Consider the following 23,686-nt stretch of genomic DNA (forward strand, 5'->3'; position numbering starts at 1 on the left):
GTGTATAAACAGGCTAGGACACATACAGGTTTCTGGGCTCTGTCCACTGAGAGGGGCCAGGAACAGTGACACCCCAGGAGCAAGGAGTATGTCAAGCACCCAGATCTTGGTTTCTAAATACCGTTTTCCAATAAAAGGAAAGAAGGATGCTTGGAGAAATGGCTGATTCTAGAACTACAGCAGGAAAAATACAAGATGAGCCTGAAACATCTCATAATGCCAAAAATTAGGAAATGCACAAAAATCCAAATTGATGGGGGTATGTCAGAGGGACAAAGGAACCAACCTGACAGAGGTCCTAGCCAAGGCTGGAATATTTGAGCAACAAAATAAGTGACAGTGGTAAGTCATGTGGATATCATTCTCCCAGCTATGTGATGTGTTGAGAAGGGCACTTCACTTCTGTGGTATTTTCCCCAAAAAGCCATAAACCCAATCTAACCAGGAGAAAAACATCAGACAAACGCAAATTGAGGGACGTTCTACAAAATATTTGGCCAGTACTGCCCAAAAGTACTGGCTCCTCAAATGCTTTGGGAGCTCTGGCTCAAGCAGTGGTCACCTTTGCCAAGTGGACACTTCCCTGATCAGTGATTACCCACCTTGAGGACTAACGCATGGGAGCTGCCTGATGACTATGGCAGCGACAGCTAAGCACCTACTGGTCCAGCAGCCATTCTCTCTGTCTTCTTTCCCCAGAGAACACAACTTTAGTTTGCAATAGCAATGTACCAGGTAAAAATGCCTCCTTCCTGACTCCCTTGCAGCTAGAACTGGCTTTGTGAACTGATTCTGGCCAATGAGTTGGGGATAAGCCACTGATGTGTTTTCATGATAAAGAGAGCCATATTCCCTCAGCCCTTTACCTTTGCCCTTCTTCCTGCCTGTAGGATGTTCTAACACTGTAGGAGCTCAGCTGTTGCATGATCATGGGGTGGCAAGTATGACTAAATCCACATGCCAACAATGACTGAAGAGAAAGAAAGAAGGAGCCCCCCTCTCTGGTGGCATCCTGGAGCTGCTACACTAGCCCTGGACTATCCATGTCAGGACATGTAATCAGAGAAAAAGAAACCTAAACCTGCCAACCTTAGGTTTAGACCATCTCCTTTCTGCATACAACTGTCTTCTTGTGCGCTGCCTTTGAGAATACTGTTTGCTGCAGCTCTGGGTGTAATTCCTAGCAAACACGGTTGGACAAGAACAAAAAGAGGACACAGGCAAACTGGGGCTGCAAGGTGCAGCCCATGACAGTGGGTGGTGGGAGTCTGCGATGGGAAGGAGTTCTCCTGCTGATCAGGGCAGGTCCCCACAGTATCCTCTCATCTCTCCCAGACCTCCCTGCACTGAACCTAAAGCCAAACAGGGACTCTGGATAAAGATGGCAGATCACCACCTTCTCATCCCCAGTGCCTCTAAAATGAAAAAAAAAGAGAGATTTTATTTAAAGAACAAAGGGAAAGGAAAAGGAGATAACAATAATTTGGAAGCTGGAAATTAGAACGATGGCAGAGAAAACAAAGAAGCAACCCACATAACCCTGTACACCATGTCCCCCAAAGGCTCAGGAGCCCCTGGCAGTGGGTGTGCAGTGGGGCTGAAAGAGGGGACCCCTGAATGTTAGTTAAAGAAGCAATGGACGCACCACAGTCCTCCCCCTGCCTCACAGACGGCTGCCTACCTTTCTAGTACCTGCCAAAGACCAGTTTACTGTCTGAGCAGGTCAGTGGAGGTAGGGGCTCTGGGCTGGGGACCCTAGACATGGCTCAGGGCAGGCCAGTCTCCTGGACGGGAGCTTGAGGAACAGCTCACCTACTCCATGTTGCCACTCCCAGTCCTCTCCCCACCCGGCTTCCAAGAGCTGCAGTCAGGACTATATCCCTGGGCAGGGACAGGGAGTCACTGAACCCACTTGTGCACCCGGACCCCCAACCAGGTCCTGGCCTCTGGGCAGCATCCCCAGACACCAAAGATCGCCAGATATCTGAGAAGAGCCTCCGACACAGAAGGTGGGCAAGAGATCCCACCTGCCAAGCAGAACAAGGCAACCCCAGATAATGCATAGGCCACGCAATCTGGAGAGAAGAAAACTTCCAGAGCTGCCACTCATCCTCAGTGGTGAGATACGGCATCTGGGAAGCAAGAACAGGATGCTCCTTAAAAAAATGAGATCCTGAGGGGGCTGGTCCCATGGCTTAGTGGTTAAAGTTCCACTCTCCACTTCGGTGGCTTTACAGGTTCAGATCCTGGATGAAGACCTACTCCATTCATCAGCCATGGTGTGGAGGGATCCCACGTGCAAAGCAGAGGAAGATTAGCACAGATGTTAGCTCACAGCAAATCTTCCTCAAGCAAAAAAAAGAAGATTGGCACCAGATGTTAGCTCAGGGTGAATCTTCCTCAGCAAAATAAATAAATAAAAATTAAAAAGTGTAATTAAAAACAAAAAAGGAGATCCCAAAACCTCAGTCTGAAAGTAAAGGCACAGGAGGAGAATACTGCAGAGAATAAAATCTCAATTTCAGAGTTGGAAGAGAACATTAAGAAAGTCTCAAAGAAAACAGAGCAAAAGACAGCTACATGGATGATAGGAAGAAAAAGGTAAGAAAATGGAAGGGTCAGCCCAACAGTTCCAACTCAGATAAAAGGAACCCAGAGAGCCCTGAGAACAAGGAAGATGGGCTATCAACCAGAGCACGTGCAAGGATGAGTTCCAGCAGCCGTGGGTACCGGCAGCCACACCAAAGGGCATGCAGCAGAAAACAGAGCTGGGGCGAGGCATCGGCTGCACCTAGGAACCTGGGATAAAGACCCAAAGCCAGAAGTTCCAGAGAAGGAAAGAGAGGTTCAGGAATCAGAATGGCTTCAGCCTTCTCAACAGCAGCATCTGAGGTCAACACGGCACAGTGAGGCCTTCCAAACCTGAGAGCAAACCAGGAGCCATGACTGGACACCCGGCCCATCATGAATCCAGTGTTAGATCAGGAACAAGACTTTTCCAGACACTCAAGTCTCCAAAAAACAGCCTCCCATGCCCCCTTTCCAGGCTCCACCAAAAATCAGAGGTGTGGGCTCAAGGAAATGGAACCCACACAGCAGGGATGTCTCAGGACGATGAAGATGACCAAGCCAGGGGTTGTCAGAGGTCTGAAGGAAGACCCCCAGAGGACAATGCTGTAAGGGCCACATGGCCAGGGGGCAGGGGACAAGTCAGTGACAACAGCACTGGGTAAATCAAGCAAAAAAAAAGGTAACTATTAATTCCAAGGAAAAGAAATGTGTGTAATACCTGGGTCACCCGCAACCAGCATTCACTTAGTCCCGATTGTTACTAAATCCTGAATGCTGACTTCATCCAAAATATCCTGCTGTCATAATGGGGGGCAGGGGGAGGGTGACAGGGAGCCTGTCTCCTCTGCCATGGTGGAAAGTCAACAGATATGGAGAAGAGGCCCTGTGAGCACGCCATGGAGAGCTAGGATGGTAACTACCAAGAGGCAGCTGAAGAAGCCAGCACAGGCTGCCTCTCGGGGAGGGATGAGGAGGGAAGGGACACAGCCAGGTACCTGTTTATCATAACAAAACGCGCAGGACGATTGGGGCCTTAGGTTACATGTATACTCTGGTAAAAATTTACAAAATGGGATGTTTTCTACAAAACATCTTCAGCAGCCAAGGCGTTCCTTAGAGAATCACCTTGCCATCCTTGTCACCCCTCTTTGGAAGCTGTGCGAAGTGTGGGCCCTGCCTGCACCAAGGTGTGAATGGAGCACCTGTCTTGCTCCTCCCTGTCCTCCTAGCCAGAGGAAAGCCCTTGTTGGGCAGCTGGGCCCCCTCCCTGCCTCCTCATGTCACCCCAGTAGCACTTCTATTGTCTTTGTTGTCATTGCTTTTGACTTCATAAACTTCTGTGTGCAGACAGCTCAACACTGACAGAATGGTTGTTTCCTGGGTGCCTTCTTACCTGCAATGAAGCTCTGATGTGAGGGGAAGGGATGGTGAGATGGGAGCCACATCACTTCCCAACTCTAATGAGTCACCTGGGGTGACTTCAGGCTTTGGCTTTCTTTATTCAACGTTTAATTAGTGTTATTCTAGCATTAGACACACTGGGCTTTCATTTAAAAATGTGCAGCACTGAAATATTAATGGATAAAATGATACAGTGTCCAGGATTTCCTAGAAAACAACTGAGGGCAGTGTGAAGGGGAGGCTGGGGTGTGGGCATTAGTTACATGCTCCTCTCAGCCGAGGTGTCTGTCTGATGTTTTCCCTGACAGAAGCTAATGACTCTACAGATGTGGGGTATAAGCGCATGCCTCAGGCCCAGCCTGGAGGCCACACTGCTCCCTGTATTTCATCCCTCCTCTGGCTCTCCCAAGGCCCACTCACGGCACCCGAGGTTGGGTTTGGTCGGCTGCTCCTCTGCCCGCCCTCCCATGGGCAGGGTGAGGTCCTGCAGGCCTGGGCCAGTGCCCTGGACTCGCCATCACAGTTGGTCCATGCAGGCCCTGCACTCACTCCCATGGTTGGGAGAGCAGAGTGCGCTGGACGGGGACTGGGCCTGGCCCCGGCCATCCAGCCGGAGGCTGTCTCCTAAGTCTCGCTGTGGCCAAGCGCCACGTCTGACCCGAGACTACGCATGTCTGTTTGGTCCTGGTGTCTTGGTACTCCAGAGAGTTCCTGACTCCCAGCAGCCTGTGAGCTAGGCAGAGTCACGGGGGTGCTTTTTCCCAGAAGCAGCCTGCTTCCCGTTTAAAAGGAGAAACAGAGACTCGACAAGGAGTCCCTCTTCTCTTCTGCACATCAGTGCCCTGTGGGTGCAGAGTTCTCGGTAAGAGAGGGATTGTTGGGTGCCCGCCTGCTGGGGGACATCCCCACCGCCCAGGCCCACCCACCCCACCCAGCGTGGGGGAGGCCGGTTGTAGGGAGCTGCCCCACGTACCCTGCCAGATCACTGTGGGAACTCTGGCCACAAACGCCACAGCCCCCCTTCCCGGCAGCTATTCTTGGTCTGTGTCTCCCTTTGGGGGGGAGGATAAGGGTGGAAATGATCAGAAGCTAAAATTAGCAAACGGCAAACAATTGAGGCCAGGAATCCGAGGTCAGCTGAGGATAACGGTTTGTTTTCTGCGGCCCTGAGGTGGTTTGAGCAATAAAGGGAATTGAAAATGAAAACAAATCTGGAAGCAGCCAAGACCCTGCCAGGACCAGGCCAGACACTGGGACAGCCAGGCCAGATGGTAGGTACTTTGCCCAGCCCAAGACCCTCCCAGGGCTCCCCTCCTCCCAAGGGGGCCTCCTGCTGTTTCCCTTGGAGCTGGCTTTCTACAGCGGGAAGAACACCTACAGCTCCAGGTTACAGAGGGCTCAGAGGGGTTGTCCAGGCACCAGCCTGGTTCTGACTTCCCTTCCTGGGAGGGCCAGCATCAGTGGCTGTAAAACCCCCAGTAACTGTGCTGTAAAACCAGGACTACCAGCCCCTCTCTGATTCCACAGGTACTCGCCTTTTAACACGACCCAGTAAAACTGCCTAAGTCACAGACCAGGAAATGAGGCCCAATAAGGGTCTGCGGCAGGTGGGGTCACACAGCCAGCAAACGGTGGAGCCACCCTGAGCCTGGCTGCCTGAGCCTGGCTCCCTGCCCAGGGCCCCTGCCACCACCCTATGCAGCCTCCCCTACTCCTGAAGGCCCACCGCACACTCAGAGGAGGTGCCAGCAGAGCCTGCAGCCCGGGCCACAGGGCTCAACCACAGCAAGGCATGGCTGGGAGGCAAGGGCCACGGCCCCAGGCCTGAGGGAGGCAGGAGTTCTGGCTCCTGACTGCCACAAGGTGGGATGGCTGCACAATGGCTACAGACAAGACAAGGGGAGGATGGCCTGGCCTCATCACTGCTCCACGGTCAGGCAGTTGCCATCCCTGAAGAACTCCAAGTAGCCACCCTGGAGGTCCCACTGCCCAGTGGTCTGCGGGTTCTTTCTTGATACCCATAACTTTGAACCTGGAAACAATGTCCTCCCTTCACCGCTCAGGGCACTCAGCTCGACGTGATGACACGCAGGACTTAATACAGCCTCTTTCTAAAGCACAGAGGAGCCTGGAAGTACAGGCCCTTTAAAAAGGCCCCAGACCCAAGGACAGGGCTCCTGTCCCCAGGACAGAGCAAGTGCCCAGAGGAGCTGGAACCATACCAAGTGACACCACCACACACATGTGCTAACCTCAGCAGTTGCTGAAGCTGCCACAGCCAGGCCAGGCAGAACTCACCCAGCTTGGGTCTGCCCAGGCCTTCCTTGCTGGCAGGATCAGAATGACATTCTACTGCAGGGGCTGACAGAATCAGTGAGTCCAGGGCTGCTGTTTCCTGTCCTCGTCCCTCAGAGGGTGTGCCCTGTGGACCCTGGGGCTGACAAGAGGGATGAAAACCCCTAGGTGTGGCCTGAGCCCCAAAGGTAAGAAAAGCTCCCATGGCTGCCTTCCAAGGCCGGGCGCTGCTGCAAGAAAAACTCACCTTTCCCTGGACCAGGAGATTTCGGCACCCTGGATGTCCGAGGCCAGACCACACAGCCTCCGACCCTGAGGGTCCAGAGGTGGGGCGCACAACAGGAGATTCTGAGGCTTGTGGGGTAAAGACCTCTGTTTATCTCATTCACTGCAAACCCTTCTGGACATTTAATAACACGCTCCCTGACAGGTGCCAGACTGGACGTTCTCATGCATTGCTAGTGGATGTTAGACTCATTCTCCCTTTCTAGAAGGCAATTTGCCCCTAAATGCACGTTCCCTTGCTGGCTCCCAGGCATTCGTGCTGTGAAAATAACGAGGACGAGCCCACCATGGACAGGCTGTCGGTCACATGCTGTTCCAGAAGAGCAAGTCACTGGAAGTAGCACAGCTGCCACCCCAAGGCCCATTTAGGACACCGGAGACCAAGAGATGAGGATGCACTGGGCAACCACGAAAGGCCAGGTCGGAAAGCCAGTCAGCACCTTGGGGACATGAGCAGGACAGAATGTCAAAGTGGGAAAGGGCAGAACATAAAATGTGTGAGACAATCTCAAGTTTTATATTAAAATACACTAAGGCAAAAATGCTGACAGTGGTGACCTGTGGGTGGCAGGATTAAAGGTATTGATTTTCACCCTTGTTAATTTCTCTCAATACTTTTCTGTTTCCCAAATCCTCTTTCACGAACATGCGTAACCTTGACAATCAGAAATAAAAACAAATGCAATACACTCAAATCACAGTCCCTGGGCAAGGCAACTTCTCCCAAGAAACAGGAACACATGCACATCTAGCCCCATCCCAGAGCACCAAGAGCTAGTCCAAAATACAGGTGAGCAAACATTTTCTGACCATTGACTGGACCCAACTCAGAAGCTGCCACTAGGTCCAGGGATGGCGGATTTGGGTCATCTGAAAAGGCAAGTCATTCCTGAAGATGCCATGGATTCTCTACTTGGATGTCCTCCAACGTTCCTGCCGAGCATCCCTATTCTCGCCATCACTATCATGTTCATACAGAAAGGCCAGTAAAATCTAGGCTCCTCACCTCTTCAAAACTGCTGTAGCCCCAAAAGCCCCCTGGGCAGGGGGTGCCAGCCTGGGTTCTGGCCTGGCCATGGGGCATCTCAGAGCTCCATGGGCCTTGCCTCCTCCACTGGCCTGGGCCTCCTCTAAAGCCCCCTAGATGGCTGTGCCCCGACCAGAGCCATAGTGTGATCCTTTGAAGTCAGACCAGAGACTGCTTTACACACCAAACCACTTTCTGTAAACACTGGGTAGGCGAAACAGGTGCAAATACCAAGCCCTGGGCCTCGTTTCCTCTACCCCACACCCTGGGGACACAGTTCCCTACACCCTGAGCATGAGCATCCAATGTCGACAGAACCTAAGGGAGCATCCTCGCCTGGAGCCTCACACACTTCCCCTTGAGATCTACAACGAGATAAAGTTCACAGACGTCCACCTGGCCGGCCAGTCGTCCACGTGTGACCCAAGCGGAGGAGCCCAGGACGGTTCTGAACAACGGACCTGCGTGACCTGTGGGATGAGCAGATGGGTGTCTAGGGACAGATTCTACCCTCCCCCGCCCTTCCCAGCCAGGATCCCCACTCTGACCCGGGCAGACCCTTCCCCTTCCTAGCCTGGAATTTGCACACTGGCTTAAAAACAGAGACCGCATGTCGCACCACTCTTCAAGTTCTGGGAGGTCAGGGGAATTCTCCACAGGGCTTCGCTTGGTAGAGAAGAACCACAGCATCCCAAGAAACATTCACAAATACTACAGGGCTTCTCTGAGGACTTGGCAGTTTCAGCAACTCTCTGAGCACTCCTGGTTCAGCCCAGGACACATGGCTAATCACTTGTTCTACTGTCTCGCTTTATGTGGAATTCCAGAGACATTTCAACTCATCTCCTTTTCGTTAATTCACGTCCAACTCCCCACTGGTGGGGGGGCACTGGAAGCTGTGACCCCCCAGGGAGCCCTTGAGGCCCAAGAGAGAGGGGTCCAAAGCAGCCTTGAGGACCTGAAGCCCTCTGCTCCTGACTCCAGTCCTCCCATACCCGACCCCCAGGGGCCTGGCTGCACCCATTTCCTCCCCACCACCTGCCAGGTGCTAAGAAGATGGCATCAGCCACACACTCACAGAGCATGAGGCCCATGGAGTGTCAGAGATGAGGTGGCTGACTAGAGGCCGGCAGTGCTGACACCCAGCCGGGGCCCAGAGACTCAGGTCCAGGATGAGGCACAGCAGGAGGCAAGCACACTCTCAAACCCCGGTCCCCTGGCTGGCTGCCATTCAACCCATGAGAGGGCTGCTACTCCCACTGCAGCCCGACAGGGCACACTCTTCCCACGTGGGCCAGGCCAGAGGGTGGGACAGTAGCTGTTGGTCCATCGCCGGGTCTGGGAAATTAGTACCCAATTCAGGACCCACACAGGTGGGTCGCTGGAAGGAACTGGGCAGCAGCATTTCCATAGGTCCTGGGAATCCACCAGATGAAATGACAGTCACAGACCATGACCCTGCAAAGTCAGATGACAAAAAGCCCCTGCGAGTTGGGGGAGTAGGTCTGCAGCGGATACACCACCCCACCCACTCGACATCTGCACCCTGCGGTTCTGGAGAGGATGCCAGGCCTCCACAAACGGCCCTGAATGATGCTAAAGTCAATGGCAGCAGCTGAGGCTGCACACCAAAGCCCAAGACACAGAGGCCTGGCGTGCAGGCCGAGCCCCGGGCTCACAAAAACAATGCTGTCAGTGCCTGTGTAGGCAGTTGCACATCTGCAGTCATGACTGGCCATGCCAGGGGCACCAGGAGGGCTTCTTCCTGGGGCTGTAAGTTGGTAAATGAAAGTTCACTGAGGTGAGAACAGGGCCAAGCAACAGTGCTCTCCGGGAGGTAAAACTGCATGTGCCACTTAATCTCTTCTGTGAGCTTTTCCATATTTTCCAAATTGTTTGCAGTTAATGTATCATTTTCAATAAAAACGTGTGTGCATGTGTACTTGCGTGTGCCACGCGTGGCGGTCTTCCTCCCAGAAAGCACTAAAGCTGGGCTGACACAGCCATACCCTTGGCTTCCACTGTCACTTTAGTGCAAGACCAAATGAAAGAGAAGCGCAGGAGCCACCTGCTACCACCATTTGCTTCTGCTGCATACTCTTCTCTTTTCTAGACTTGACCCCTCCTGTGGTCTTCCTGACCAGGGATGAGCAGCATGTCCCACGCACCAGGCTGGATCCCTGGGCAGAGGGATGGTATGCTCCCATCCCACCAAGTCCTGTGTGTCTTCCACTTTCCTCCACCAGCAGGAAAACCTGAGGTTTGGATCTTGTCTCCAGAAATAGACAAGAGGTGCCCCAAAAGAGCAGGAAGAAGCCACTGAGATTGAAGCAGATCCTCAAGCAGTGTTCAAGAAGGCCAGGCTGGAAACACTCAAGTATGAGACACAGACCCGACTTTTGGAAACACAACTTCCCTCCTCACATATGGCCTGGCACCATCCTCATGGGAGGTGGGTATGTGCTGCCCAGAGGGGTATGCTATCTGTGAGAAGCCAACAAAATGCCTGAGTGTTCTACCAAAGATGCCCAAGGAGGGGGCATGCACACAGCCTTGGGGCCCCAAGGCCAGGGACACGGAAGGGCACGATGGCTTCCTTTAGGCCCAGCCACCATGACACCCACTTCTCCTTTCTTCTTCCCTTGGTTTCCCAAGTCATGCTGCCTCCCTCTCTCTCTCTCCCCTCCCTTGGGTCCCCCCATCCAGATCCGGCTGGTGAAAGGCTGCCAGAGGACGTTTCTTCCCACCACCTCCGAGGACCAGCACAACCACCCCATGGATCTCTACACCCTAGTGCCCGGTCTCTCATCACCAGGGTGACACCCCCTCCAGCCCCAGCCCTGCCTCCTTTGCTATCCAGCCTGTCACATCCTCCCCCTCAATGACTGGGGCTGCTCCTCTCTGCTCCCACGCACTCCGCAGTCTACCTCCAAGCCACCCCCTCCCTTACATGAACATTGCTCACAGTTTTGGAAAGACCCCCGTCCCCTCTCGCCACCCACAAACACCAAGAACGGCACTTCCCAAACCACTGTTCAGTCCAGCACAGTCTCGGGAAAGAAGCCGGTTGCTCTGATGGCCCTGGTCTCCCAGGCTGTTCCCAAGCTCAGCTGCAGAAGCCTTCTCCTTGGAAGGCTTGGTGCTGCCAACCAAGCTCCGGGGGGACACCTGTTGATGCCGGGAGGGCATCCAAACCCCAATTCCTTGCCTAACTAACTTAGTTTCTTGAGCCCTCAATACTCCTACCTACTGAGCTTGGCGCCCTGTCACAGACCGAAGCCCACCACAGCTCCGGCTGAAGGCCAGTGGGCAGGGGAACCTTAGATTCCCACCCAGAGCGCCTGCTGTGCTGCCCAGCACTGAGGCTGCACCTCTCCCTTGCCAGCCCACCCAATCTGCCATTCCGGTCTACACCTCCCTGATCTCAGCAGCCTGGCTGCTGACCCTTAACCCTGATGGTATGGGGGTTACAGAGTGGTGGGCGAGGGGTGAGCCAGCCCTGCAGGGCCACCAGCCCACCCAGGTACTGACCCATACAGGGTCAGCAGGAGTCCAGGCCTAACTACTGAGTGCCTGAGACACGCTAGTCCCTATGTAGAAACTGAAAGGCTTTGAGGCACAGCTGGTGTTTTCATTTCTTCTTCCAGCTGAAGGTGATGCTTTTGAAAGAGAAAACAATGTACAGAAGTGAACCACTGTGACAAAGTGGGTCATGACCTTATGGGAGGGCCACCCCAGAGCAGAGGCTAAGGTCATAGGGGCAAAAGCAGGAGGCTTTGGGCCCCTGGTCTGGAACCCCCAAGTCCCTGAGTCCAGGTAGGATGTGAGGAGAGAGAGGAGGTGGCAGTGGCAGCAGCAGTAGGCCTGGGGTGTGGGGGCACCAGGGCCTGATGGAGATGAGAAAACAGAGCCACACTGTGGCCAAGAGGAAGACCAGGAGCAGGGCTAGGTGCGTGGGCTTCCCACAGCCATGTGGGATGGCCCAAGCCTGAGCCTCTGAGGATGACCCAACACTGATGAGGTAACACGAGGAGGGATCCTGAGCACATCCATCTTACTTCTCACCAACAGGACGGGTCAACGTTAGAGGGAACCAAACCAGGAGGGAAGGCAGTGGGCTGCTGTGGACAGCTCAGGGCTGGGCTCCGTGAGACGGCCGCTGGGGACAGCCCCACTCCTGACTTCCAGACCAGGGAGGGACAGAGAAGGCTGTGGGTTTCAGAAAAAGGAAGATGGTGCATCCTGGAACCACAGATGAGTGATCTTCCCAGAAACAACAGAGTCAAGAGCATCGACCTGGTGTTCTGTGCAGAGCAGGCCTGGACTTCCGCTAGGACAGGCTGGAGGCTCATGAGGGGCACTGGGAAGTGGGGCATTGGGGCTCATGCTGGGCAGAGACGGGCACTCGGGTGTCATGCTCCCTCTGCACACAGGCCCCATCTGAGCTCTGAGGACATCACAAGAAAAATCTGCCCTGTGATATTCTTCCTCTAGAGCCGAGGTCAGAGCACATTTATTCCTTGACAGTGGCCAAAAACTTTACTTGTGGGACAGCAAAGGCAAGGAGCTAATGGGAGCTGGGGGGCAGCCGGAGCCCCCCCAGGAGGCCTGCCCATTGTAAATGGGTGGTGTGAATACAATTTCATGTGGCTGAAATCACTTGAAGACTAGCTCACCTCTCTGGCTTTCAGGACTCCCCCCACTCCTCACACTCACTGAAGTGCTTCCTTTAGCTATCCGAGTGTACCTTCCCTGCCGTAGTCAGGTGGAGTCAGGTAGGAGCACCTGCCATGCCTTAAGCAGGGTGAAGCTGGGGGGTTGGGGTGAGGGACACAGGCTCCCCAGGCCCAGAGCAGCATACGCAGACAGGGCCACATGGTACTGGCCTCACAGATACCATGTCCTCAAGGGACAGAAGCACCATCCAGAGCCGGCGCCCTCATGGCACTCAGGGAGCTAGTGAAGAAACCCCATGTCCCCCTGCCCCTGGCACCATCTGCTGACACCCCACAAATGCAGCTTTACACTGCCCTGGGCCTGGCCTCAGCCTCCACATGTAGCCCTGTTGCCTTGACCCCTGGCCACCTTCTCTCCCCTCTTGAGAGCCCAGTGCTTCTTAGCCAGGCTGCAGGATGGGTTGGGAACCTACTGCCTGCTGGCTTGTGACCTTACATGCCTCCTCTCTGCTCCACTCTGCCCTTTGTTCTGGCCAAGCTCTCATCACTGCCTCCTCCTGCTGGACCCCACAGAGCCCCGACCCAATCACCATTCTCAAAGCCTGGGCAGTCAGGGTGGCACCCCACTGAAAGGCCAGAGAGGACACCAACCCACAGCCCCAGAAGCACCTACCCCAGACCTCGAGGGCCCACACTCCCAGGCCCAGCTCCAAGCGTCAGCCTGCACATAGCCTGCAGCCTTGGCGGCTGAACCTCACTCATCTGACTTCCTTCCCCTCCACATCACCAAGGTGCGGAGGCAGGACCCTGTGCTAGCCTCCAGACAATACAGCCAGTCTCAGTGGGGCCTGTCCTCAGAGAACAGGGAGAGTGCCCAGGACTGCTGAGAGATGAAAGGGTCACAGCCCAAACCCCGCCCAGCCTTACTCCTGCGCCTGCCAGCAATCCTCCCCAGCTCTTTCCTGCACTGGAATCTATGAGATTTTGTTGAAAGGTTCTACTGCTTTTAGGAAAAAAATCTACAAATCCAAGGACCAGGACTCATTGCCCACATTCTTAGGATACATCCTGGGTCAGCCATGTTTGGCCCTGGGGAGAGGTGTAGGATGACAGAGGAAACAGTGGAAACAGGTCCTTCAGTGCGGGCTCCTAAGAGGGCGCCCCCTACCCTGCCATGGGCCAGGCAGGGGGCAAGAGCAGGCCACCCCCAAAAGGCAAAGGCCATTAGCCAAGGCACCAAGGAGCCAAGTTTGCCAAGTACCCAGGCTGCTGTCAGTTCCCATCCTTGGTCCCGCACCCCCAGCACCCTCCCCAGAACCCCGTCAGCTGGATGCACGGAGAGGTCTGAGCCACAGCCCACTGTCAGTTGGTCCTGGCCTAAAAATGCAGGTGAAGGCTGTGAGGAAGACATCAGGAGACCACTCTGCCCACACCCCCAGCCCTGCTCGAGTGAGGGGGTAAGGCCAGGTGCCAGCCACCCTCCAGGTGCAGGCTGCTGTCAGGATAGACCTGGGGGCGCCCCTGTTGGCCTGGGGGGGGTGAGGGGGGTAGCAAGTCCTGCCTCTGGAGCTGAGTGACAGACTCTAGACTATGCAGGCACCAGGTGCTAACCCCAGGTAGCTGAGAAGGTGTTGGTGGGTGTTTACCCAAGGGGCTGGGAGCGTCTTAGTCTGTTCTGGCTGTAACAAAATCCACCAACTGGGTGGCTGACAAACAGCAAAAACTTACTACCAACAGTTCTGGAGCTTGGGAAGTCCAAGGTCAAGGTGCCAGAATGGTCGAGTTCCAGTGAGGGCCCTCTTTCTGGTTTACAGCCGGCACCTTCTCACTGTGTCCTCATGTGGTGAAGGGGCAAGGGAGCAATCCGGGTCTCTTTTATAAAGGCACTAATCTCATTCCTGAGGGCTCATGACCTAATCACCTTCCAAAGGCTCCAACTCCAAATACCATCACATCGGGCATTAGGATTTCAACACATGGACTTTGGGAGACACAAACATTCAGATTACAGCAGGGAGCATGCCCCAGGCCAAAGTCATCCTAGAGAACTGGCCATTTGTGCCACAAGTATTCACCGAGCAGGCATGAGCCTCACCCTCTGCTCAGTGCATCCTGTCTCACTGGGAGGAGAGACACCAAACAAACTATCACACAAAAATGCACCCAGAGGAAAAGTGAGGGCAGAGTGGGTGGGGGCAAGACATTTCTCCCAGGGAGAGACATGAAAGCAGGATGACCAGGTGGGGGATCCCAGAGGGGTGAGCCGCAGCCCTCCAGGAAGACTGAGAAGGCAGATACCTTGTACCTTCCCAAGCCGATTCAGGAACCTGGACCAAGAGATGCCAATTCCATGGAGTCACGGTGGCCCACAGTCAGAACATCCATATCCCACCGAGCGTGCCCACAATCCAGGCTAGCCGGCTCTCGACAACAATGGGCAATTTAAGTAGCAACTTTCCCGGGCCATTTCCTGTGGTTGGAAATCATCCCCTAATACATGAAACCCAGTTTGCGTTACTATGGCCCAGGGTGCTGCTGGCACAGGTGGGCACACGGCCCTGCCAAGACCCAGGAGCACCCAGGCCACCCGCTGGCTAAAGCACCTTCCCACTCTGGTTCCCAAAGAAGGCTGGACATCCCTCGGGTCCTTGACTTCTCCATGTAGGTGAGCATCCTGAAGGAGGTCTCCCCTCATTGCCCAGGGCAACGACTGGGACAGTGCAAGTGCAGAGGCCGGTTCTGCAGGAGGCTCTTCTGGAGGACGCACCTGTCCAGCCTGTCTGCACAGACAGCTCTGGCCTTTCCACCCCCAGCCTCTTTACTATGAAGGACATCCAAATGCAGCCACCACAGGTCTGGCCGCTGTTTCTCTCAGGGTAGTGTTGGGAGGAGAGCTGTAGCAGCCACATCTGAACTCGTGGGTCCTGTGCAAACCTGCAGGGTGCACCCAGCTCAGGGGCCTCTCCAAACCCAAGTCATTTGAAACAGAAAAGGGAGAAGACATGCTCAAGACCCCATGAGCAGGGCATGGCAACAGCACAGGTCCTCAGGGTCCTCCATCTGAGCAAAGGAGCTGGTCCACGGGAGGACTCAGAGATCTCACACCCCTAGAACAGCCCCTGCCCCAACCCAGACATTCACAAATATCCTCTGGAACAGTCAGATGCCAGGAGAGAGAAAGGAAGGCTATGCCAGCACCCAGGTGTTAACTCAGAACAGATGCCCTCAGCTCTTATATTCATTCAAAATGGTCACCTCAGACCACACAGGAAGCATCCTGATGCCAAACACACTTATAGAAAGATGAAAAACAGGCAGAAAAGGGGACAAAATCATGGTTGGATGACTGAAAAGCCAGCCCCAAGAACACTTTCATACTTCCATTTGGGAAACACTTCTCATATCTGCAAACATAGAATTGTTGCCCCCCAAGAAAGAGAAAAGAAAGGAAAAAAAATATCCGCAGATGGCCCAAAGCTCAAGAAAGCAATTACTCCTATAAACAAGAAGTGGAATGTGTGCTGAAACCAGAGAAGCCCAGGAAAGTTATAAAAATAGCAAACGTAGGTCCTCAGTGGGATTCCCTGGCTGTGTCTGTCTAAGATGCTCTGACAGCAGAGACAAGCACTCTCCACTTGAAGAAGCCACTACGAGTGGTCTGGGGAAGCGAGTCTCACGGCAAACAGGATTCTGTTGTTCTTAGACTGAAGAGGCTGCCAGTTATGAAACCCGTCATGGCCCGGGCCTCCCTGAGGGGTGCGCACCCTCCCCCAGAGACTGCATGCTTCTGGAAGTCTTGCCCAGAGCACACCTGGACTCAGAAAGTCCTTCCATTTGGGTGGAGTCACCTGGCAGGACTGGCACAGCCACCTGTCACTATGAGATTGTCCAAGGGTACTGACATCCAGAGGAGGGAGAGGGTAAGGCCCAACCCTGTGCCCATCTCAGGCAGGCAGGCACCTCCAGAACTGCTCTGATGACCAGTGACCGTGTCTTTCACCTCAAACTTCTAGTTCAGCTGCTTCTGCTCTTTAGCCTAGCCGGGTACAACCGGCTGGTACCTGGGAGGGCTCGGTTACCTGGTAACAAATGAGGCTCACCTGAGATGGGGCTGCCACTCCCTAATGTGAGCACAGCGGCCCAGGCAGAAAGTCTCCATAGCAACAAGATGCTCATGGCACCTTGCCGTCTGCTCTGCCTTTCTGCTGGCGGCTCCTAGTTCATCCTCCCACAGCCCAAGAGGAGCATTTTACAGACTCAGGAGCTGAGGCTGAGACACAGCTGGGGCCACACTGCTTGTGAAGCTCAACACACACGTGGTGACACAGGGCAGCTCTGGGAGGGCCCTGGGGCATGAGCTGGCACTTGCTTCAAAAAAGTAGTTCTAAATTGTCTATTTCTTTTCAAAAGAGAAGGCAGCAAATACATCTGTTCATTCAGAGCAGTGGGTGAAATTCTGCTCCTACAGGTTAAACACACACACACCACATACACACACACACACCACACACACGAACACACATGCTCATGTGCCACACACACGCATACAACACATGCACATAACACACACTACATATAATACACACACACCCCTCCTACTGGGTGCTTCACACACACTCTCCTTCTGTCCTCAGAGGTCAGCACACCCTGACCTGCTTTACAGACGAGAACCTGGAGCCAGGCTCAACCTGTTCTCACTCCAAAGCCAGCATCCCCATCAACATTCCACTTGGTCTCTCTGTTTAAATGACAGTGCATAATCAGACAAAAAGGCCTTTCTCTGACAAAAACAAAACATTGAGAGGCTCCTTTCTGAAGAAGGTTACTAAAACACAACACAGATGGAGTTAAACTTCCATGTAGCCAGGACGAGAGACGCAGCAATGACGTGCGGCTCAAAGTCCAAATTGTTAGGTCTGATGAAGGGCACAGAGGTGCTGGGTATTGGACGAAACTCTCCAATGTGTTAGTGCTTTGGACTTCAATACTTTTCAATATCATTTCAATACTTTTAATTGGAGTTTTCTCTCAAACACCATAAAAAGTAAATTCTTCACAAAAAAGTCAAATTCTGCATCCATCCTTGAAAGGGGTTCCTTACGAAGGGAGAAAGGATCACAAGAAGGCTGCTTGGTGCCCAGGTAAGGAGGGTGCCCAGTGCTTGATGGGAAAACCTGGGAGGTTCAGCATGTGACCAAGTAACACCAGGGACTCGCTCCAAAATAAATGCAGCAGATCTGGGCATTTCCTTCAGGCTTGGGTTGGTGGGTCCAGCCCCCACAGCACTCACAACAGCCCCTGCTGCAGGGAGACGCTTTCCAAACAGGTACACCTGTGGGGCTGGCAGTGAGGCCAGAGGAAGGAGGGCCCACGAGGTAGGCCTTCCCAACCTGCACACCTTCAGCCTGTGTCGAGGGAAGGGACCCACATGGCCCTGCATGCCCACAACAAAGACAGGACCCTGGATACAGGCCTAGCTATAACTCCACAGAGGCTTTGAGGACACACCACCTGTCCAGAGACCAGGGTCAGCCCTACTGATGATAGCATGAATGAAGTCAGCTTTCTTGTATACTCACCTGGTTCTTCCTACCTGGTGGCAGGTGACTCTGTTCAAGGTAATTTGCAGGTAGATGAAGCAGGGACGCCCAGGGATGCCCAGGTAACGGGCAAAGCCCCCCAGGTCCCCACCTGGCCCGGACTTCTCTCAGGGTGCTCCCACTGAGACGGTGGACAGGAAGACACCCAATGGGCACATGCAGCCCAAGCTACCTACATGAGCAGTTATGGTTTAACACCACAGTGTCACCTTGTACCGAGGTATAAAACTAGTTCACACTTTGGCCTTCCCAGAGAATGTGACCTCAAGGGTGGGGAGAGCACTGCTTGAGCTCAGAAAGACTTACTGGTCTATCAGACGACTTCCAGAAACTCAAGTTATGGGGATCTGAACACCCTGAGATTTGAGAGGCATCTCCCCCAAATTTCCCATGCAACTTATCAACCTCAATGCCACTACAGTCCTGGCGTGGTGTTTAAGAGCTCCCGGTGCATGGGCCCTTGCAGTGCACCCCGCCTGCAGCTGGCCTGCAGCTGTGGGCAGTAGGGGCTTTTTGTGCTGCTCTCACCCTGCTTTGCACAGTTTAAAAGAAAAAGTCAATGAATCACCAGAAGAAATGTTCCTCCTATAAAGGGAATATAAATGTTTATTAAGAAATTAGAGGGGCCGACTCCGTGGCCGAGTGGTTCAGTTCGTGCGCTCCGCTGTGGCGGCCCAGGGTTTGGATCCTGGGCGTGGACATGGCACCGCTCCTCAGGCTACGTGGAGGCGGCGTCCCACATCCCACAACTAGAAGGACCTGCAACTAAGATATACAACCGTGTACAGGGGGGGTTTGGGGAGATAAAGCAGAAAAAAAAAAAGAAAAGATTGGCATCAGTTGTTAGCCCAGGTGCCAATCTTTAAAAAAAAAAAAAGAAGAAGAAGAAATTAGAGGGCCAGCCTTGATGGTCTAGTGTTTGGAGTTTGGCGCCCTCCCCTTGGGTAGACCAGGCTTGGTTCCCAAGCATGGACCTACTCCACTTGTCTGTCAGTGGCCATGCTGTGGTGGTGGCTCACATACAAAAAGAAGATTTGCAGCAGATGTTAGCTTAGGGTGAATCTTCCTCAGCAAAAAAAAGGAAAGAAAAGAAATTATAGGAACCAGGTCAGGGATTTTGCTATCTTAGTCACTCCTGCTAACTAAAGAGAAAAAATCAAAATAGAAGCCCATCCTAAAAACTTGAGACAATGAGAACTTCTCTTGCCACAAGCACTTTGAGCCCTAGATCAGCTGGTTGCCAAGGCGATACAGTGTTTACCTCTCCTTCTGCTCTGTAGGAGGATGCTGACTGACCAGGAACAGCCACCAGGCTGCCTCCTCCAACATCCCAGGAGAAAGGCTGCCAGAGCATCCCCCGAGGGTGGGAGGAGGAAGCTGCAGCCTCCCCACCGGGTCTCCTAGTCTGAGCCAGGGCTACAGCACAAAGGAGAGGTGTCTTCACCTGCCCTCCTCAGGCCCCTGGGGCCCTGCTCTCTGGCACATCCACCCTCTGCTAGTCCTGAGGGCTGTAAACTCCTGAAGCCAGGTTAGAAAACATGCTTGGATCCCAGGGTTCAGTTCAAAGAGGAGGAAGAAAGGAAGAAGAGGAGAGGAGAAGAGAGGGGAGGAGGGAGAGGAAGAGGGAATGGGGAGGACAGAGAGGAGGAGGGGTCAGGGAGGAGGGACTGGAGGAGGGGATAAGGAGGAAGAGGAGGAGGAGGGGAGGGAAGGGGAAGGGAGGGGAGAGAGTGAGGGAGGAGGGGGAGGGGAGGGAGAGGGGGAGGGGTAAGAGAAGGAAGAAGGGAGGGAGAAGGTAGAGGAGGAGAAGGAGGAGAAGAGGGAGGGGGAGAGGGGGAGGAGAAGTGAGGGCACACCAGGCTGAACCCTCAGCTGGAGGGTTCACCCAGCCATGGCCAGACCCCCACACCAGGCTGCTGGCCCCAGTCCAGGACAGAATGGTCTGAGAAGGAGTGCCCCCAGTGGGGACCAGGAACTCACACACTCCAGCTCAGCTCCAGGCTCCCAGCTCTAACCTGAAGGCCAGCCCTGCCTGAGCAGCCACAGCTGGGCACACACTGCTCCTTCCTTCATTAGCCTCAATGTGATACAGCCCCACCAGGGGTCGTACAGAAACAAACATCCCTGCCAAAGCCTGCGCCACCTGGGCAGATGCCTGGTGACTGGCTTCCTTCCAAAGGAACAATCATCCTGAGCTTTGGCAGGGGGCTGACCACGTGCACATGCACACACATATACGGGCACACACATCAATATCTGCCTTCCGAGGCCATGAACAGTACTGAATGTGCGAAAGGAAGGGCTGAATATGGGAAAGAGTTTTAAATGCTCGGCTCATAATTCAGGGAGATGAGAAAGATCAGGGAAAGGTTGAAGTTTTTCAAAGCCTAAAGTGAGTGAACTTAAGAATGATGCAACTTGTCCCAAGCAAAATGCTAACACGTAATACCCAGCCCACTATTAGGGAAGGGCAGCTTCAAATCAGAACCTATAAGAAGCCAAGGCTGAATTTCCTGCAAGACCGTAAGGCCTGATACTAACTCAGGAGAATCACATATATGCTCACCAACACAGCAGCACAACACCTATGACAGCAGACACTTGTCAGTTGGACCCTGCCACCAAGAGGGCATGGTATAAAATGCTAAAACTACATTTCGTCATCATAAAATACAGCACCCTGCAAAGCCCTTCAGAGCCTCCCAGAGAATCCCCTAGTGCTTATAGCCAAGTGACAAAATAATTTTAGAAAACAGGATTTGCCATGCAAGCAGACACAAAAGGACACTCTGGAAAAGATGGAAGCTGTAGCATGCAGGGCTGCAGGGAGCCAGGGTCCCTATGGGTCCTCGCACAGGGGCCTCGTCCTCCCACCATGCCATGTGTGCTGGAGACAAAATGGCAACTGATGAACAAGCATAGGGCAATCCAGAGTGTGAGGCCGCCAAGAAAGTGGGCAAGGCCTCAGTGACGGATGGAGGGGACCTGTGGATGGCATCTACGTGGCCTGGGTCCCTAGCCACCCCACCACCAGTCACTTAGCACACGCTGTGGGAAAGGACCTTGAGTGGAGACAGGGTAGCCACCAATGACCAATGGGCAAAGCAGATGTGACTGGTAGGGGCAATGAGGACAACGGGCAGTAAGTCAGGGAAGCAGATGAGCCAGAGTGTCAACTCAGACAATGGAGAGCCAGCCTGTTCATCACTCATTATGCAGCTTAGATCAGTATCAGCGGCAACTTTGTAATTCATTCCCATTGATCATCCCTCCTTCAACGAAAATATGTTGAGGTTTTTTACTGGTAGGATGCCTAGGGTACCCCAGTGATACCAAATCCTAGCTCCCAGACCCTCTCCCTGATCCCAGACATGGTTTTGAGCAACTCGCCCGGCCAAGCAAATCATCACTCAGTGCCAAGGCCATGCCTGGGCCCTGGTCTCCGCTCCTCCCCTCTGAAAGCGCTGAGTTTTGAGGTGCACGCATGCCTTTTCTGTTTCCTCTCTTTCCCAACACTTCCTGGCAAAAACTTCTATTCTTGATCTGCCATTAACTTTAGCTTCTACCTCTAGGTCCAAACCAAATTCTTTATCCTTCTTTTTTAAGTAAGCGTTTATACAACAGGAGAGAGGTAAAGACAAGCAAAAAGGCTCAGAGAAGGAATTTACAAGTGGTGGAAATTCCTGGCTATATCACAGGTCCTGCACATACTGGAGGAGAATGACCTCAGGTCTACTTAACCTGAGGGCATGAGAGAGGCCCCATCCCAGGCCCTAGACCACCTGCCAGGCTGGCCAGCCATCACCTTACTGACCCGCTCCATGTCTGTGCGGTGGGCCTGGGTGGGGGGCAGGAAGCCCCCTGAGCTCCTCTGAGCACTCTTGGCCCTCTCCCATGCCCAAGCTTCCTTCCAGCTGACCCGTGTTTGCAGGAGACAGGCAGACACCAGAACTCCACCTTTAGAAGCTCCTTCTGAGATGGTAGCCCAGTGGAGGCACTCAGCCATGTGCTCTCTGGGGAGTGGTTTTTAATTTGGGCCCCATTTCTTGCAAAGCTCTCCCATGATACACCCTGGGCTCTTGCTCCAAGGAGACAAGCCTGTGCCCAGTGCTCAGGGATCACGGGTCACTGACCCATGCAGGGCAGGCCACGCCCCTGTGGCAGCAGCACAGGGACATTTGATCTGAGGCATCAGGCCTCAGCGCTTTTCCAAACAGGTCACCTTGGGACAGACTGGCCAACGGCCACGGAGCGCAGCCAAGTTCCTGGTTAGCGTGTGTTTTTGTGTGATGAACTTCAAAAAAGGAGAACAATAAACAGATCCCCCCTCCACACACACCCCAAAACAAAAACCCATGGAAGCATGCCCTCTGTTCTGTTTGTACAGAATGATGTCAGTTAAAACGATGGACCTGTCAGAGCTGCCCCCCACCAGGCACACAATGCCCAACAGCAAATGGTGATACAGCCCAGCCCTGGGTCCGGAGGGAACAGGAGCAGGGTGGAAAGCACACCACAGCCAGGGCACTGCAAGGGCAGGGGGCTGGCGGGGCACATGATCGGCTCTTTACCATGGCCTAGTTTCAGTGAGGGAACTCCATGCCTCCCCTGAGAAGCCTGGCTTGCACACAGCTGATCCACAGCTGCTGGGGCAGGGCGGGGCGGTGGGGGGGCATGAGGGTGGACCCTAAGACCTAAAACTGAACAAATGAACCAGAAATCACAGGTTCCACATAAACATGTTTCAGGCTTAGATGCTCAGTTCAGCCACAACAACAAACAGGATATCACGTTTATGTGCGTGAGCCTGTGCGCATGCACAGCCAAACGGCAGAGCTTTTGGTTGGGTGAGAATTTCTCTGTCTTACATTAAGTGACGAGTGTCAAATTACTGCCAACAGAGTAAAAAGTTAGCATTTGCATCTCCATTATATTGACCCAGAGCGATAGCTGAGGCCTTCTGAGCTCAGCGCTCCCACCCAGGACTTGGCGGCCCTCCCCACCACCCCATCCCAGTCCCACCCCAGCAGCTGCTTCTGAACTGCCAAGCTGGAGAGAACACTGAATTTCAGTCCCATCTTGATGAGAAGTTGACTTCTCAAGAAAGTAATCCCTCTTAGGGATGTGAAAGGGAAGAAAAACAGGCTCAGGTGTGTGAACTTAGATCAATATTTGTTTTTTTTCTGGAAAGCATGCAGAGACCCACCAGGACTTAAGAATGCCGCCAGCTGCAGGTCCCACCCAAGCCTGGGAGACAGGTCACCTGTGGCCATAGAGCCAGGGTGCAGGTGGGCTAGCCAAGGTCACGCCCACAACCACCTTCTGAGCTGGCTATAAATACCACCCAGAAACATTTTCATTCCATGTAAAATTAGGGGTCTTGTTTATTTGGGGAAGGGAACACCTAAAACTCAGCTGAGTTGCCCTTTGACTTTAAAAAGACTGCCAACAGCAGAACCCAGAAAATCTGGCACTGTCAGTCAGTGCGGTTGGAAGATGAAGCAGATACTACCAGGTGGACTGGACACAAGGCGGTTGAATATCTAAAGAACAGATACTGCCCCCATGGACATCTGGCCATGTGAAGGACAAGGAGCACCCTGGCCCTCCAAAAAGCCACAGTCTCACAGTGTTACCTCACAGGGTCACCTCACAGGTTACTTATTAATTATCAAGGGGAGAATGTCCCTCTATAGTGGAGAAATCTGGCAGACACCACCCTGACCACGTGCCCCAGCAACAAGACAACCTGACACCACGTGTCCCCAGTGTGGTGCATGAAAGTGTCAGCATCACCCGTGCCATATTTCTGACCAGAAACAGTTGAAGCT

General features: G+C 53.6%; 1 protein-coding gene across 2 annotated transcripts in view; it reads right to left on the bottom strand.

Annotated features, from left to right (window-relative positions):
- Positions 1–23,686, bottom strand: part of KLF13 (KLF transcription factor 13) — a 51,507-nt gene that overhangs the window by 21,008 nt on the left and 6,813 nt on the right. The window contains exon 1 of one of the 2 annotated variants that reach the window (XR_006887435.1): positions 13,984–14,111. The exons of the other annotated variant lie outside the window; for it this stretch is intronic. The gene's annotated coding sequence lies outside the window, so the exon portion shown is untranslated. Of the gene's footprint in view, positions 1–13,983; positions 14,112–23,686 lie in introns of those variants that run through there. 2 annotated transcript variants of the gene reach the window in all.

Source organism: Equus quagga, chromosome 2 (assembly GCF_021613505.1).
Source record: "Equus quagga isolate Etosha38 chromosome 2, UCLA_HA_Equagga_1.0, whole genome shotgun sequence".
In the NCBI taxonomy this organism is placed as follows: Eukaryota; Metazoa; Chordata; class Mammalia; order Perissodactyla; family Equidae; genus Equus; species Equus quagga.